We start from the raw sequence: 18,384 nt of genomic DNA on the forward strand, positions 1-18,384 counted from the left end.
CTCCTGGAATCAAACTTTACTGAATTTGTTCAGAATTCTGAGAAAACACACATAGGCTCACACTGCACAGTTAAAAGTCTCCTTTGCTAATCTGCAGCAAGGGGGCCATTTTAATAATTAGTGTATCTAGTGTGTTCTAGGCATTAAAAGTAGCACAAATATATAGTATTCAATGTATACGACTATATATTGTGAAGTGTGAGTGTGTGTAATCAGTGAAATGTATTTCCAGGCAGCATACTTATTTTGAAATATAAGACTTAAATCCTTGGGGGCCTGGGGTGTGTGGAGGCCCTGGACTTTTTGGGGGGTGGGGTGGGGGGATTTAAAAATCTCATCTGGAAAGGAATTGCAAAATGTAAAATCGAACTTAATTATACCCAATGAAGGACACTAGAATCAATCATAACTGTTTTCTCTGCTTTAATCATCATAGGCATTAAGACATGGGATGGGAGAAATCTGAATTGCCTTGCTTATTGACTCTTAGGTATGAGACACTATTTCCTCCTCCTCCATTGGATTAAGGACAAATGTAGCCATTTCAAACATAAAGGGAAGTGTGCAAAGATGGCTGTCTTTCCACATGAGTCTCTCAGGAGGTACCCTGGTTTCTGAAGATCCATGAATATGTAATGTCAGAACTATAATATATCATTCACCTATCTTGGAAAGAAGACAGTTGTAGTAGGGTCTGTGTCACTGTTGTATCCTGTTTAACGACAGCATGCGGTTAGTGCCATATAATTGCTAAGCAGCAGCAGCAGGAGTGCTAGAATGCATAAATCATCTCTTTGAGAGATGTGTGTATATTCGATACCAACCATTATTTATATATTTGTTCAATCTTTATATCACCTTTCATAAGACATCCCAAGGTAGTTTACAAAAGTTAAAATGCAGTAAAGCTCCATAAAAATCACATTATGATTTCATGTATCTTCAGATACTAGCTACCTCAAGAATACCCCTGTATTTTTCAAAAAGTAACATAACTGGCCCCAAACTTACTCTCTTTCAGAAAGAAAAATGAATAATCTAGGTCTAACTGCTAAACCTGAAGGTTGATGACTGTCATTAGAATATGAAGGAGATTTTCATGATCCGGCTGTTATCAATTTAGGGTAAGTTCTTACATCCCGCTCAAGAAATGAAGTGATAAGAAATCAAGTGTTGTACATACACATGTAAGCTAGCCCATAGTGGAATAGGGTCCTAGAACCATAGTGCTCAAAGAACCACAGTGAAATCAAGACTGCAGAGAGGTGGGGGAACTGGCTGTATGGGCTTCCTTCTTGACAGAAGAACAGTCCGCACAGCCAATAGGGCCAGAGTGAGGGAGGAGCTTCCTCCCTCAACTTCAGTCCTGTCAGGCGCAAACTGCAGTGCCAGAGTTTGAACATAGAGTTGGCGTCACTAAACCAGAGTTAAGGGAGGCAAAACTCCTCTGACCAAAGGTACAGAGTAGAGTTTGGCAAGGGAAACCGCAGGTTCCTTTTCGCCCTTTACTCCAGTTTACTGAATTTGGACATGCAGCTTCCAAAACTGGAGGTGAATGGACCTCCAGTTTCCCAGTACTCAGCCTATATAGCTTTTCAGAGGCTCCGCCCAGCCGCCACTGATAATGCCATCTGCCATGCTAGCCTCCCATGACCAGGATGCTGTTCCAGCAGCCATTGCTCTACTCTCAGCTGGGAATGGATTCAGACCAACACTAGCCATTGGCCCCAGTGCCAGATTTGGCAGCCACAGCTGCTCTAAGTGTGCTTGGCCGCACTATGCAATCTGTGGAGCACTCTGGAGCTGTTTGGGACACTGAGGGAGGTGGGGCAGGGGGACTACTGACATGAGTGGCAGCTGCAGTAATGCCGTCCCTACTACTTGGCACTCACCTGGGTCGCAACTCAGCTGATGCTCAGATCACTCCAGCAAGGCGGGAGGAGGTAGGCACACTGAAAGAGGCTGTCCTGGACTGGACAGCGAGGCAGGCTGTACAATCACACAGCCCTGCCTGCACCCCAGAGTTGGATTAGGCAAATCTATGGAGTATCCTGGACAGCACTACCTACAGGATTTGCATCCCAGGAAGGGAGGGCAGGAAGGGACTGCTCAGCACAGCCAGCCACTGTGCGTTAGGCAGTGGGCAGGAGGCAAGGCAGGGGATGGCATCTCCCTCAGGGATCCATTGCTCTCCAGCAGGCTTAGCAGGGAGGAGTTTGCCCACCCATCAGTGTTGTCCCTCCCATCAACTTGGCATCTTCTTGCTCCAGCAAGTCATTGTCCCTCCCCTTGTGCCCTGTCTGTTGTCAAAAACACAAAGTGTATAGCTGGCAAAGAGTGCAACATTGCAAGTCACAGTTTTGCTAGGTTGCAGCAACTCATGAGTCTCGTGGAATTCTAATGAGGTTGTGCTTATGCCTTTCCACAGCACATGGCCCTGTATGTGGGCGGGCAGAGGATGACAATGCAATCCTCGCTGAATCAACAGGATGAAGATCACCCTTTGGATACTGCAAGAGTTGTGACCTACAACCTGAATGCACACTACATCACCCATCAGATTAAAGAGAAAGCAAAATCAATGGATGTACGACAGGTTATTGGGAAATCTGGAAGTTGCTCTGGCACAAAATATAACTAGCACGCATGGGTTTTGCATATTGCAGAACAGTGATCACAAAACATAAGCATTAACACATAAGTACAAAGTGTGACAAGGCCCACACAAGCAAAGTAGAAATGCTGACTGATCGGTACCATTCCTTATGCAGATGCCTGTGGGACCAGACTGTGGGATTTGTGTAAGGGTAAAGTCTACCACCAAATCCAAATTTGAGGCCAGGTTGTAAAAATGGCACAGTGGAGAAGCAACCTGCCTAGAGAGCAGGAGGCTGTTGGTTTGAATCCCTACTGGTGTGTTTCCCAGAATATGGGAAACTCCTATATCGGGCAGCAGTGATATAGGAAGCTGCTGAAAGGCATCATCTCATACTGCGCGGGAGATGGCAATGGTAAAACCTCCCCCCCTGTATTCTCCCAGAGAGAACCCATGGCTCTGTGGTCGCCAGGAGTCGACACTGACTCGAGGGCATGATCTTTTCTTCCTTTCGAAAGGGACATGGGACTTCTGGATGCCACTACAAGTGCCATCCAGTTTGTAGGCTCAACAAACAAACCAAAATCCTTTTCCTTCTCTGATCAAACCACCTCTTAGCTGATCCTCCAGATTCTATCTCAATTGTAATATGAGAAATAAAACCCCAAAATAAGCCAAAGGGAAGTAGGAATCATAATGTACTAACAATTCAATGTAATGACAGTTTCTTGGTTATTATGCACAAACTTTCTATGCTAAAAGTAGGGCTTTTGTGTCCTAGCACTTAGAACAAGGTGTTTTTGTAACAGTTGGCACTTCAGATCCGTATACATTAGAATGTTTTCATTTGCCAATTTAATAAATTACTGCATCCATTTAATTTATGTAAAATCCTCACCTAGACAATTTAAAACGTACTAATTGCAATCACTGAAAACACTTTTAAAATGAGGATGAAGCAAAAACCAGCACAGTTCAATTTAATCAGCATAGGAGCCGGTCAACATTTCTCTTTGCTTTAAAAATAATCCTGCAAAATTGTGAAGAGTAAAAGAAATAAAATAAATGTGGCAGAATATTAATTTGGTTTGTAACAGCTATAATTAGCATTTCAGAGAGCTTCTTAAAAGTCAAAAACATTGTGATCCAAATTTGAGATATCTACACTGCATAGGTTGCTAGACATGCAGCAATATATGGGGTTATTGTTAAATTCCAGAGGGCTGGTCTTGTTAGATTGCTGTTTTTACCATCACTGGCATTCATATACATGTGCTTCTGGGGAGTTAGAAGAGGAGAGTGTGGACACATTTCATAGAAGTCATGAAGTGCTTTGGACCCTTTCTCTTGATCAACTTTCATACATGTATGAAAGATGTGTGAAAAATGTAAATCTGCTTGTACCATTTTTAAAAGTGATTGATGGCCATGAAGGAAGGTGTGATTGTGAAATCACATTTCTATCCTTCTTGCATTTTGGTGTCACAGGGGAAAGTTTGTGTTTCATTTTATCTGAAGTGCATTTTAAGTCCTCAACCCACCATTTCCCCCCTAGAATTTTCACTTTTGGAAGTGGCTTTTTCACATTTCAGCTTCTTCTTGTGCAAAAAGTGTCTTTCCCATCACCATTAACCGGCACAGCTGCCTTATATAATTCCTTCTCTTTCTTTTCCATGACCAGCACACAGTCATTTCTTTCACAATCCCCACACACCAATATCTGTTTTTTCCATAAAATGGACATGGTTGGAGGAAAACAAACTGAGGGGTGTGTGCGTGTTTTTTTTCTTTAAAAAGGTATAAATATATGCACCAATGAGGCACCTTGATGTCTGAAATCTAAATTGAGAATACTATCATAAACCAGAAGTCCACAACTCAAGTAGCTCTGGAGACCACTTTTACTTTTTACTTTTACTTATGAGATTACCCGGCATTCTGTCTGTGTGTGTCCGTGTGTCCCTCCATGTGTCCCCCCACTATCAGCTTCACAACTCCTGGACCAATATGAACCAAATTGGGTACTGTTGTGTGGATACATAGGGACACCTCAATAGCGTAGGTTGTGCTGATGCCATCCACCCCAGTCCAAGATGGTGGATGCACAAACTTTTGAGGTGTAAGTGGGCTTACTTGTGAACCACCTAACCTATTCGAACCAAATTTGCTACAGCTGTAGAGACACATAGGGATGCCCAAATGGTGTAGTGTGTGATGATGTCATCCACTCCAATTCATGATGGTGGCCGCGTGAACATTGATGTTCAAGTGCACTAACTTGAAGACTGTCCAACCAGTTTGAACCAAATTAGGTACAGTTGTAGTGAGTGACACACAGGGACACTTCAATGGTGTAGTTTGTGATGATGTCATCCAACCCAATCCAAGATGGCAGATGCACGAACATTTGAGGAGCAAGAGAACTAACTTATGGACCTTGATTTGAACCAAATTTAGTCCAGTATTAAGAGACAGTGAAAGGAAAGTAGGCTGATTATTTCTTACTAGAAAACTTGTTTTTAACTCAAGAGGGCCATTTCACCATGCCGATCAATGGAAAGCACATTTGTCCTGGCTTCAACGCAATTGAAACTGAGCTGCAGGCCCTTCCAAAAAGTGCATCCACATAAACCTGTTTCTGCATGAGAATTGCCCTTGGTGGATTGGCACGCTGTATGCTACACATCCAGTATCAATCAGTTCAAGGCATCTACCCTACCTTTCTCTCTAATTAAGTTCCTTGAGCTCCCCCCACCTCACAACAAAGCCAGTCCCAAGGGCTGGGGAACCTTTGACAAGGATGCAGTGTGAGGAGTTGCAGGTGGAGCAGGGAATATCTGGAAAATGCAAGTGGGAGAGTGCCTCCACCAGCAGTTCCATTTCCCTCATGCTTTCAGGGTATTCCCTCCTCCACCTGCAGCCCCTCCTTGCCCCACATTCCACTCTGTTACTAAAAGTCCCTTTGCCACCACAACAATGACTTTTTAATAGTGGTGGGTGGGCAGTTCACCCAGCTTCAGTAGGGAATGTGGAGGAGGGAAAGTGTCTTGCACTAGTGATCATTGTATCAGTGGTGTGCTCCAAACTCTATCCAGTAGGTTTTCAGCTCAGAACACTCTTTGCCTCTTCACACCTATTATGTTTCTCTGTGCCCCCGTTCTTCTATTTTCCCACCCTACAAGTCACTATGCACCCCCTTTCCTTGGCTGTCCTCCATTTCTCTTTCCCCACCCCATGTTCTCTCTGCATCCCACATTACCTCTGTTTCCCCTCTGCACCAAAGAGTGTATACTCTCTTCTCTCTGCATTGGCATAGGTTTCTGCGCACCCCCATCTCCACCTCTTTTCTTTCCCACTCCATCTCTCTCTCTGCATCCTCATCTGTCAGTTCCTTGTGTCTCTTCCATCTCTTTTGCTTTTTACTCTTTGTCTGCCCCTGCCTCATTGCTGAGTTTGATGGCAACAGTACAGAAAGTGGCCCCTCTCCCAGCAATGTTCACCCTTATAGGGCAATTTGCATGGCTGCAAAAACTGGAGCCAACTCCATCATGCACCTCTGAATCCATGGAGTGGAGGTATTGCAATGCATTTGTAAACACATCTTGATGGTCTTGCATAGCAGGCTCTAGGTGTTCTCACCAAAAAGTAAGGAAGAGGGATAAATGAATTTCTCCATAGTTTACAGGTAGCTTGGTTCATGGTGGAGAGGGTGCAACTTTCCTGTGTATCTTTGTACTGTAGAGGTCTGTCATAATCAACTTGTCCCTTTAATTTCAGTGGGACTACTTTAAGTAATTACCCTCATGTCAGCCAGTAACTTCAGATGACTTCCTGCAGTGTACAGGGAAGGGTTCTTTATTTGAAGAGGTAGGGCTGTCACCCAATAAGAAATATGTGTGGATTAGTTGTATGAGTTCCAACCAAGAATAAAAAGACCCTGCTGCATCATGCCAAGGGTCCATCCAGTTCAATATCCTCTTTTTTCCATAGTGGCCAATCAGATGTCTTTGGAAGCCCATAAGAAGGCTTGAAGACAACAGCCCCACCCCCCATTGCTGGCTCCGCCCCACCATACCTGATATTCAGAGGTATACAACCTCCAAAACTGCAAGTTCCACTTAGCCATCACATCTATCATTAGTTATATAACTTTTCTCAGTATATTTTATCTGATCTATTTTTAAAGTTACCTGTGCTAGTGGCCGTCACCACATCCCATAGAAGCAGCAGTTCCATATGTCAATTGTTATCTGTGTGAAGAAGTCCTTTTGTCCTTTCATCCTAATTCTCATTTCAAGCAGTTTCATTGGAAGGACCCCGAGTTCTAGGGGAGAAAAACATCTCTCTGCCCATTTTCTCCATACCGTATACAATTTTATAAACCTCCAGTTGTTTTTTATTATTATTATGGGACACACACTCTTCTTAGTGAAATGTCTGTTAAACCTATCATAGGGTGTATGTTTCAGTTGCTGGAAGCAGCTATTATATTATTGGTCTTTCTTATTTTATTGTTTGGATATGAAGAAAGAGGCAACAAGCAGAACTGATGAGAAACATGTGCAGGACAAGCACTTGGCCACAACTTTATTAACACTAACAACATATACACAGCATAGAAAAACAGGCTCCATGCAGGTAGCTAGATGGCAAGGTGAGGGCTGCCTTACACTCTCTGGTCCTCCCTTACAGCTGTCCATCTGGGTCAAGGCAGGGCCCCTCTTTGATTATTGACTGTGCCAAGGTGACCGATAGGGCTATGGGCTATGGCCTAACACAGCCACCCAGCTGGGGTTGACCAAAGCCAGTCGGTCAGTCCCTCTTGCTTGTTTCCCTGTCTCTCCCCATGATGGATGGGTGGTTGAGGCTAACTGTCCCTGCCTCCCCCTGGGGTGACACCTCTAATCCTTCCATTGCAGCCGGGTTCATCTTACCCCTAGTCTCCTCATGCCTCCCCCACTGTGCTTGCCATCCAGCTAACCCACCCTCCAAAGTTCTGCTTATGCCGAATCAGTCAAATTATACCAACTGAAAATAGTCTTTTCCCTGCCCATGGAGGGTGAAAAAGATCCGCACACCATAGCCAATCTGGTAGCGCAGGCCAAAAGATTTCCCTCACAGCCCCACACAGAGATGAACTACTGCCTAGGTGAGGAAGTGGTGGAGCTCAGGGAGCTCGGTGGGAGAGCTCATCTTCCCTACCCCACACACTGGACCGGCTTCTCCCAATTCCTGGGAGCAGCGATGATATCAAGGGCGGTTCTTATTTTATTCTCCTGCTTCCCCCACAGCCCTTTCCACAATACTGAGTCAAAGTTTGTACAGCTTCTGGTGTCAACACTGGAGGTTTGGGTAGCAGCAAAAAAGCTGCAACCAAGGATGATGTCAAGCACTTCCCACCACAGCCAGAAGAAGCAAAGGAGAGTTAGTTAGTAACACTGGAATCTGCCTTATACTGAGTCAGACCATTGGTCCATCTAGCTCAGTATTGTCTACACCAGGGATTCTCACCATTGAAGATGTTATTGGACTTAAACTGCCATAATCCCCAACCAAAGGCAACTGGGGCTAGGGATTATGGGAGTTGAAGTCCAACAACGTCTGGGGACCCAACGTTGAGAATCCCTGGTCTACACAGACAGGCAGAAGCTTCTCCAAGGTTGCAGGCAGGAATCTCTCTCAGCCCTATCTTGGAGATGCCGGGGAGAGAACTTGGAACCTTCTGCATACAAGCAGACAGATGCTCTTCCCAGAGCGGCCTCATCCCCTGAGGGGAATATCTTACAGTGCTCACATGTAGTCTTCCATTCAAATGCAACCAGAGCACTCCCTGCTTAGCAAAGGGGACAATTCATGCTTACTCCCATATATACATATCAGGTGGTGTATTTATAAACTGTCTGATATGTATAGCTCTAGGCAGTGTACATAATCCAAATTACAATATAAAAATAAAAGAATTTTCTTTTATTTAAAGAATTTTAAAAAGAATTTTCGCTTTCACAGAGTAAAATAGTTTAGAATTCATTTTAATTAAAAGCCTGAGAAAACAGGTGTGTCTTAAGGGTGTTTTAAAAAGCAATCAGAGGTGGAGAAGCTCTTATTTTGAAAGGGAGTGCATTCCAAAGCCCTGGGGCAGCCACAGAGAAGGCCCACCCTTAGTCGCCACCAGAGGAGCCAGCAGCAACCTTTCCTTTCCATTCTAACTAACCAGACCACCCCAAATGATCTTAATAGGCTGCAGGTTTCATGAAAGTGGTCTCTTAAATATCCTGGACCTAATGACCAGCACTTTGTATTTCCCTCGGAAACATATCTGCTAACCCCTGCTAACTTGGCAAAGAGGCACCTTTTAACGTAGTGATTCTCTTTATTTAGCAGGGGGAGAGTAACTGGCCCTCTCCACCCCCAGCACAGTACCTCCAGTGACTGTTGCTGGTGTCTATCTTGTGTTTCATCTGTCTTGTGTTTTTTTTTAAGAATGTGAGTCCTTTGGGGACAGGGATCCATCTTATTCATTTATTATTTCTCTGTGTAAACCACCCTGAGCCATTTTTAGAAGGGCAGTCTAGAAATCGAATTAATAATAATAATAATAATAATAATAATAATAATAATAATAATATCCGCAGCCAGTGCAATTCTTTCAGGATCGGTGTTATACGGCCCCTTCCGGTCCAGACGACCTACCTGGATGCAGCATTCTGTACCAGTTGTAGTTTCCAAACTAAGTGCAAAGGCAGCCCCAGGTAGAGTGTGCGTTCTAGTAGTCAAGCCTGGCGGTTACCAACGTATGTGATACTGTTTTAAGGCCATTTACCTCCAGAAATGGGCAGAAATGGGCATAGTTGATGTTCTCGGAGGCTGCGTGTAGGATCGGGACTGTTTTCATTTTCTTCCTCTGATGGTTTTCTATTATTACCCGTGTCACTAGCCCTCAGTGCTAACTTCTTGCTGCAAAATACCAAAGTAAGCTATCCCTTTGGAGAAATACTAAAGTATCCCTTACGACCTATTCCGTTCCTTGGAAGTACTGTTGTGTCGATCCCTGAAGAGACTTTAAGGTTGCCTATTCTATCTGGTGAGGCACAGCTCCATTATATGATTCCTCCTCTTAAGACGTTTGTATTTCGTCATTTCCATGCCAGAAATAGCTCCATCTGTTGAATTATTGCCTGTCGCACAACTTTTAACGCTACAAAACCTCAACAGGTAGTTACCATCTTATGACCATCGGTCCAGCTAGCTCTGTATTCTGGATGGCAGCAGCTTTCTGGGGTTTCAGCCGGGATCTTTCCCATTCCTACCTGGAGATGTCGGAGATTGAACCTGGGATCTCCTGAGCTCAACGCATGTGCTCTTCCAGCCAGCTATGGCCCCACCCCTGTGGCATGTGAAAAAGCGGAAACTGCGCAACTAGCCTTGTTTCAATTAGAATGGACTTCCTTTCGATTCTAATTGAAGAAAAGATCTAAATGATTGCATCGCATATATATCTTTACATCAAACAATCCCTGGAATCCCATACAGGAGAGCTGGACGTTCCTTTGCATCTTGTGGCAGCGCAAAAGGTGAGCGATGATGAATTTGTAGCCGAGGTACAGATCCCCCAATCATTTGAGACGTCACCCTAATTTTACTGAACTGCCCCCCCATGTTGCCTTTTCACTTCCCCCACAAAGTGTTTTTTCATACTCAAGTATGTAGTACACCGCTCTGGGCTCCTTGGAGGAAGAGCGGGATATAAATGTAAAAATAGTAAAATAATAACGATGATGATGTTTTAAAAGTGCTTTTCTCCTCCGCAAAAGTGTCTCTCCGCACCCCTCTAAAATGAGGAGCTGCTCCTGAAGCTTTCGCTTTGTCTTCAACCCTGATTTCTAGAAAGAAAGAAAATGTGATTATAAGTTTCTGGAACTGAAAGGAAGTTGAACTTCACAATCCTGTGCGGAAGTGTGCGTCTGAAAAGGAATCACTGGCCAGAGAATCTGCAGACGTTCCCTGCGTGTCAGTTTCCCCTCTGAGAATCCTTTTGGAATAAACTTGATGTCTGACCCTCCGTTTATTATCCTCACTGAGGGATCTCCAAAGTATGCCAGTTTCGATAAATGGTGGGACGAAAACGTAAAGCAAGCGTCGCTGACCACCGAAAATAAAGCTGGCCAACCTCTCCAAATCAGAAATACTAAGGTCTACCTTGATTACGAACCAGCCTCTACGGTGGCTTCCGCGGGAGTTCTGAGAAGGCTAACACCACAACCTTGGCCTTGTCTCTCTCTCCAAAGAAAATCCCCGCTAGGCAATCCTCCCCCTATCGAGAATCAAGATAGGATTTGGACCTTTGTGCGTCCTATTGGCTATAACAGAGCAAGGCCCTCCGGTAAGCTTTTGAAAGAGGTGCCATCGGAGCACTAAAGTCAAGTTGAATCACCTGTGAAATAGCAGGCGTTTATTTCCATCAGCTCGCTCTCGACGAGAGCATCCGTAGAGAGAGATCTAGCAGAAAAAACACAGCGAGGAATGGACACTTAGAAAGCCTTTGAGACAGTTCACTTGAAAATGCTTTTCTCCGCATGGAATGTTCGACTTGCTTGTGGTGTGTGTGTGTGTGTGTGTGTGTTCTTAAGGGGTACTCCAAAGCCTTGATTCAAGTTCAGGGGATTCCCCCCCCCCCACTTTGACCATCTCCACCAAAGATCAAGCTCTATATTTTCAGACGTCTACACGGAGAAATAGAGAGAGCGCAAGCCGTTGGCTGCTTCCTTTGTTTTGGTTAATTTTGAACTGGCGGGACATTACAGTTGTCTTGTCAGTTAGCCTGATTTGATAGTGTGCGTGTGTGTGTGTGTGTGTGTGTGTGTGTGTGTGTGTTAGTGCTTTTGCCTGCCCTCAGCAATCAGGCTTTCGACTCACGAGGCTTTGATTGTAGGAGTTGCCTTATTTGCATTGATGAGGATGAGCCAGCTGCTGGAGCATACAGAACTGCACCTGACACAATCAGGGAGTTCAAGATTAGCACAGGGAATCAGGAATCCACCCCGTTCTATGCCAATCTCAGCCCTATATTAGAGTCACTCATGCAAAATGACCCAAATTTGCGACGAGCACAATTAGCAAGCCCAAATGCATGTTAATTTAGGAGCTGACATTTCCTTGCCTTTTACTTATTAAATATAATGATTATGTGCAGTTTACTAGACAAGGCTAAGGAAGAATATGAATGCCCCTCCCCCTTCCGGACATATGAACTAAATTCCACACTCAGGTTCCGAAAGGTACGAAGTTAACACCTTCCAAACGGTTGTGTCTGGGCGCAGATTGCAGGAAGGAAGCCCTACGAAGGCTGTGGAAAGAATTTAGAACCCGGGGAACCCTTTTTTGGGACTCCTTTCAACCCCTGATCAAACCCTCTCCATTTGTACAAAACTCCCTTGCCACAGGCTCACCTTAGGGGAACATAGCAGAAAAAGTTGACCAAGGGTTTTGCTAATAGTTTCCCTAGCAGGATCACGAATATCTAAGGGGGGGGGAGGAGAGAAACTGCGAGCGTTTCCCTTCTGTCTTTAGTGTCTATAGGTTTTGAAATGTTCACCTATGATTTTTTTTGGCGGGGGGGGGGGATGTTGTGAAAATTGAATAAGTGATAATTCTGAGCCAAAGCATGCGGTTGAAAAGCGAAAGCTCCCATTGGAGAACAGAAAATTTAATGAGCTTTTAATGGAATGCAATGCTCAGAGTAGTAAATTATTTGTTAGTTGACGATGCAATCAGCATGCTGATTAAGGTTGCTGAGGGCTTTTTCCTCCCCCCCAAAAACATTAACTGAAGGAAAACGGGTTGTAGTCTTTGTTGTTCTGTTTGGGGGGCTTTCAGGAAGCAAATGGACTTTCAGAACAGAGATTGTCAATAAAGGTGAGTGCACTTCAGGTGTCATTTGAATCTGGCGATAAAATACTTCTGATAAATATTTAAAAGCATTTGGAACTCCACGGTATTCTTCGCCTGGTGTCTTGTGAAAACCCTGGTTAGACAGCAGCAGGCCTAAAAGGGCCTTGAAACCTGATTCTCTCTCTCTAGATAAATGGATCTTGCATTTCATCTTCATCATTTTTTAAACGAAACTTCCAAAATGTTGGCTTAAACGTAGGTTTGCCTAGATAATGGAGTTCAAATAAATCTGTAAGAGGTAAAAGAGAGAAAGAGAGTTAATTGCCAAGACTTTCTCTCAGATTAGGAACAAGTATATTATTAAGCAACGTTTAAATATTCTTGAATCGTACATGTATGACAACGAAATTTTAGAGAGGTGTCAAGGATTGGCTCGAGAACTGCCCATTCTCTTTATAGGAGACGTCGATGTGATCTTATTTTTTAGGACTTCGGGGGGGGAGTCCTCAGCAGAGGAGGCTTTTTGTCCCATATCCGTCTGTTTCATGTAAAATCGTTCCCCTCCTGAATCAGGATCTGCACCAGCCTCCGAGCACGCCTGCATGTGTGTGTAGTTGTATTTAAAACAATTCTTAGCGTTTGGGTTGGCAATCCATCTGCCTGTTTGTGTGTCAAGACTTATGGCTGTCAAAATGAGATCTTTTCTCTCTCTTCTCCTTTTTAAAGACGAATGATAGGCATGGGGTTTGAACGTTATGTTAACGAGCACAAAGTCCTCCTTGTGTAAATCCCCATTAGTTGAATCATCCCGTTAAGCTTCTGACAATGATCAGGTACCTTCAAAATCCGATAAATAACCATCTATGTGTTTTAACTATTCCTACTGATGACCCAAGAGGTTAAACGCCTTTGACTGGCATTTGACTTCTGACCTCATATAAATGTTATCTTATCAGTTCCTGCTTGTTAACTTGTATTGGGTGCTTGTCCCTGATGGCTTTTAGATAAAGGAGGTTTTATTATATTTCCTATTGGAACTGAACTGTTGCCTTTGTTTTCGTCTGCAGTGTCAGCCCCCAGAGTAACCTTTTCACCTCCCTGTTTTATTGAATGGGTTAAAAAAAAGCAAAACAAAAAAGTATTTACAGTTGTCACCCACAGTTTTTTTTTTTAATCTTGCCGGGATGTATCAACGTGGATTTTCTCCTTGCCTTCATGCAAACGGTATTACACAAGGATTGCTTATTTTATTTTTTATTTTTATTTTTTATTTTAAAAAATCAGAATATTTGGGCGGCGGAGCGGGGGCTGGGAAACGACCAAGACGCTTCATAATTGTAGGTTTAAGCAAGGGAAAGATGGGCTCGTCAGATCAGATATGCAAATATACATCTAAGGAAAAAACCCAAGCTATACTATTCGCCCCCTTCCATTTACCCTTTTATAAAGAAGTGATGTAATCTCACTGCTATACTCCTTTATTCAAGCTTCTGTTCCAAAGCCCTGATCTCTTACACACGCGCGTGCGCGCGCGCACGCACACACACACCCTTCTACATTTGATTGTTTTCCACTATCAACCCCATACAGAGGCGGGGAGAGAGACTAACATAATGAGTGATGTGTACAGTATTACACCTTTTCAAACGTACACTTGTGATAATATATAGTAGATGTCAATACATGGTATTTATATATTCAGGTCTTTTAGGGCAGACAACCTCCCCCTTTTGATTTCTTAATGCATTGCTAAACAATGTATTTAATTTGTGTTTAGAAATTAGGCAACAATCAGAGACAGAGCATGAAAAGGAAGCCATCTTGTGGGTGTCATTTTGTCCTCGGTATCTTCCCACTCATCCTTTCCTTTCCTTAAGATTGTTCTCTCTTAATTAGCCCGGAAGATATAGGGCTATAGCAGGTATTACCTTCTCGCCCTTTCCTATATGTTGCTAAACCTCCCTTTTTCTTCTGCTAAGCTGGGAAAATCTTGCCGTTCCTGAAAAAACTGTAACTGCTCTTATTTAGTGTCTCTCTCACACACACACACTCACACCCCACTGGTGTAACTTTGGCACCGTGGGCTGGGACCTCTCTAATAACAGCAATAAGAACACCCTAAATCTGACGAGTCATTTTGGATGTTTCTGCAGACTTCAATGTTCACCTCCAAATCAAGAGTGAAAAACAGGAAGAATCCTTCTGCATTATACCTGTTCGTTTAGTTATTCCAACTTGTTCCTCGAGGGGAAAGGAGCAGAATATGGAGTGCTAAGGCTAACTTTATGCAGATCATATTTGGGTTGTGTGTTTGTGTTTATTTAGAGGTACTTCCCACTGAGTTCAAAGGGAATGACTTCCTAATAAGGTGTAAAGCAGTCTCTGCCTTTATGTTGTCTCCGGTACCTTTCATAATTAAACTGCCAATGTCTTAGTGCTGCAAATGATTAAATAGGAACATCAGCAAAAGCAACTATCCTAAAGGAATCAGCTTTTGTTGATGTTCCTTTTAAACTGTATTAATAATCATGACATCATGCCAATACAGACCTGTATATACAATGTCGATGTTCTCATGTCATAATTCCTAAACTGGTTTTAAAACCAGTCTCAAAGTCACACCGCTCAATATTGTGAATTGTGAAAGAACTACCGTGTGGTATCAATGAACTAAACCTCCAAGACAGCAGCACCTATTGGCGTTCATTGACAACAAACTGTAAACCAACTTGAAAAAGCAGATTACTACTTGTTGTTTGGGGTGGGGCGTGGGGCTGACTGATACAAACTCTAATTCTTCTTTCTTAACAGAAAGGGTACACTTGAAGATAGCGATTTTTTTGCTTTCCAAATGCCACTCACTTTATATGTTCCTAGATACATTTGAAGAAAAGGGTGATCTTTGATATTTTAAAACGGCTATATAGAAAGCAACTTGAGAGACGGAAAATGTGAGTGTAGAAAGTGAAAGTGGAATAATGTTAGGAACTTACAAGGGCTGCAGATTGCCCCCTAAGCATTTTCCCCTCCGTCATTTCCCCGAACCCCACCCCAAAAAACCTCATAGCCATATCTTCAATCCCGCGAACATATTTTTCTTACCCTTCCACGCCCCCAAAAGAAAAAGAAAAATTGGACCGACCGAGCTACAGGGAAGAACGGGAATGCCTGTTTATAGACGGACCAGATAATTTAAAAAAAAAATGTAACACGGGGCTTGTGGCAACTTACTCTGATGAGACTTATCCAGGCATCATTTGTGCCCCCCCCCGCCTCCAAGGCGACTTAGTAAATCACTTTTACTATATCGGGTGCACTTCTATATAGTAGGGCCGCCTAACAGAACTGAGGCGGTGTAGCAGTAATAACCCAAGCCTTTTGCTTATTTAGGTTTATGGTTTGAGAGTGATACGACTAGAGAAGTGACCTCCATCGCTCCCCTCCCCACATTTCTTCTTCTTCTTTCGTCTGTAGACACAACTTGTTTTGTGTCGCTACCCTCCTGTAAACATGTCTTTTGGCTTCAAGTGTGCAGGTCTCCTACACACCGTATGCGCCAGGGTTTCATCCATCCCCACCACTAGTCTGCTAATTTCCGTGTCAAGCTTGCCTTCGCTTCCATCCCTTGCGTGAGATGAGATCACACCCAAGCACGGATTAATTTCCTTGGCTCTAAAGATAATTAACTCATTCTCTGCCTTTTGATTGTACGTTTCCCACCAAATTGCCCACCCCACGCCGGAATATCTTGATGTGCTCCTGTTTGATCCTAAATAATGGACACGAAACGTAAGAGTCTATAGACTCCCGCCCTTTCTACCAAGGATCTCAACTTAAAATGCAAAGAGCTAGGCAGAAGTATAGATGGCTTGTTGGACGGCGATTATTAAGACTGGGTGGCTACAGCCCCTAAATCAGATCTGGAATGGATTCGCAGGTTGGAAGAAGAAAAATGGCTTCAGATTCCCGTAAATCTTGAGGGCTTTGTTTAGATTTGGGGTAAGGAGGTTGAAGGGCTAGTTCTCAGTCATTCCAGGGTTCAAGCTGTTGCTAATGGGTATGGACCGCCTGCCGCGGCTGCTAACTTGATTGTAAACCGCATACCAGTTTCCCCCCAATCCTGCCAATTTAAGGTGCAGGAGGAGGCGGGAGATGCAGCAGCCGGGCCAGCCAAAGTCCCAGGTTTTTCATGGACCGGTCCAAACCCAAATACATCTGAGAGCTTGTGTTAGGCCAGCATCTCCTGGGGAGCTGGAGGGGAGGGACCCACAAACATGCGAATCTGGGAGCGACAAAGGCCTGCATTCATTCCTTGGCAGGGCTGGCCAGGACGGTGCCAAAGGGGCCGTCTTGAAATTTGCAGCCTGTCCTGGTATTCGGCGGGAGCAAGAGTGACAACTTATTGGAAGTTCTCAAGGAATCATTTATATTTCACACTCCACTAGGCAGCTGATTTGAGATTGTCTGTTAGCATAACAAAAGCGCTGAGCCTGTGAACTTCAGAAACCTTTCGACCTCTGAGCTGCTGGCATGAATAGCCCTCAGCCCTGCCTATAGAGATCTCCCAAAGCTCCCCTGTTCGTGGTTAAATTGTTAATCAGGGTAATTTAATATAGTTTTCAATATGCCTCATCTCTTCTTGGGGAAAGGTATTCACGGATTTTCTCCCCTCCCTCTCGATTTTTTAAAAAAGTTCTTTTTTAATTCAAGAGAGAGGGGCAGCTGCAGACAGGACGACCCCTCCCGTCCCAAACCCCCTTGAACTGCAATGTACAAGAGCAGCAGCCAGAGTGGAGATCAGCAGACCGCATTCACACAGAGCAACAATCCCTTTCCTTGCACTCCAACCTGAACCTGAAATTCCAGACTGTTTACCCCTCCCTTCCCGTCTCTCTCCCGAGCAGACAAAACACAACAACCACCAAAAAAACAGGGGCCCAGCCATAACTGAGTCAACAGCATCAGATGCTGCTCCTCCCTCTACAAGGAAGCATGTCAGCAACAACCAGGACACAGGCTTGCATACACAGCCATTTTTCTGCTGCCCCACATGGTGCCACTTCAGATGGATATTTTAGTAACTGGAAGGAGGCCTGTCCCAAACCTTGGGTTTATCCCAGATTGTTGTGGTTGGTAATGCAACGTTCTTCTATGGAACTATCTCTGTTGAAGAAATCATGCAGAAAAAGACACGGAGACAGAGGAAAACTCTTAGGCTTTTGCAGTAGTGGTTTGTTTGCTTGTTTTTCTTCCAAATGTCCCCAAATGCAGATCTTAAAGAAAAGCAAGCAGCTCTGCACATCTCTTTTAATCACAATTCAAGCATCTCATTTTTATCGAGCAAATTGTGACAAGCTTCTGATAGGAAGATACCACCCAGTCTTTGTCCTTAGGTTTTGTCCATTAAAACCCTGAACTAGAAGGCTGGGGAAAGGGGCTGACTGCATGATGAGACAGTAGTTTGCCTTTATTTATTTATCAAATTTGTACACCGCCCCAAACTTTCATCTCTGGGCAGTTGACAATAGCATATTGTTTAAAAGTTTGTGTAATTTGTATGTAATTATGTAATTTGTTTATGTAATTTGTATGTTGAAAATGCAGCACTGGTCAGAAGAGATTTCTGTCTCCCAAACAATGTGACATTTTGGAAGTACAAACAAAATAATAAACAACTTTTCTTAGTATTTCTGAGTCTGTTCAGATTAAGAGATTTAAATGGTTCTAAATGTGATTAATCAGTAAGTTTACCCAATTTTTATAATGGCATCAAGCCTAACAGGTAGGCTTGAAAGAGACTTTAAGGTCACCTAGCAAGCTATACGACTGAGCAGGATTCAAACTCAGGTCTCTCTGGTTCACCCTGTCTCTTGTGGGGGACACTGCTCTGGTTCCTCTTA

At 43.7% G+C, this 18,384-nt stretch overlaps 2 long non-coding RNA genes across 3 annotated transcripts in view; both read left to right on the top strand.

Annotated features, from left to right (window-relative positions):
- Positions 1-455: 455 nt before the first annotated feature.
- LOC128344687 (uncharacterized) lies at positions 456-2,553 on the top strand. Its single transcript, XR_008315988.1, has 3 exons — positions 456-490; positions 1,022-1,124; positions 2,429-2,553. It is a non-coding gene; the product is annotated as an uncharacterized LOC128344687 (long non-coding RNA).
- An 8,916-nt stretch (positions 2,554-11,469) lies between these two features.
- The window catches only part of LOC128342557 (uncharacterized), a 39,767-nt gene continuing 32,852 nt past the window's right edge, over positions 11,470-18,384 (top strand). For both annotated transcript variants that reach the window (XR_008315078.1, XR_008315079.1), the window contains exon 1: positions 11,470-12,508. This is a non-coding gene — a long non-coding RNA (uncharacterized LOC128342557). The remainder of the gene's footprint in view (positions 12,509-18,384) is intronic.

This window comes from Hemicordylus capensis, chromosome 2 (genome assembly GCF_027244095.1).
Source record: "Hemicordylus capensis ecotype Gifberg chromosome 2, rHemCap1.1.pri, whole genome shotgun sequence".
Classification (NCBI taxonomy): domain Eukaryota; kingdom Metazoa; phylum Chordata; class Lepidosauria; order Squamata; family Cordylidae; genus Hemicordylus; species Hemicordylus capensis.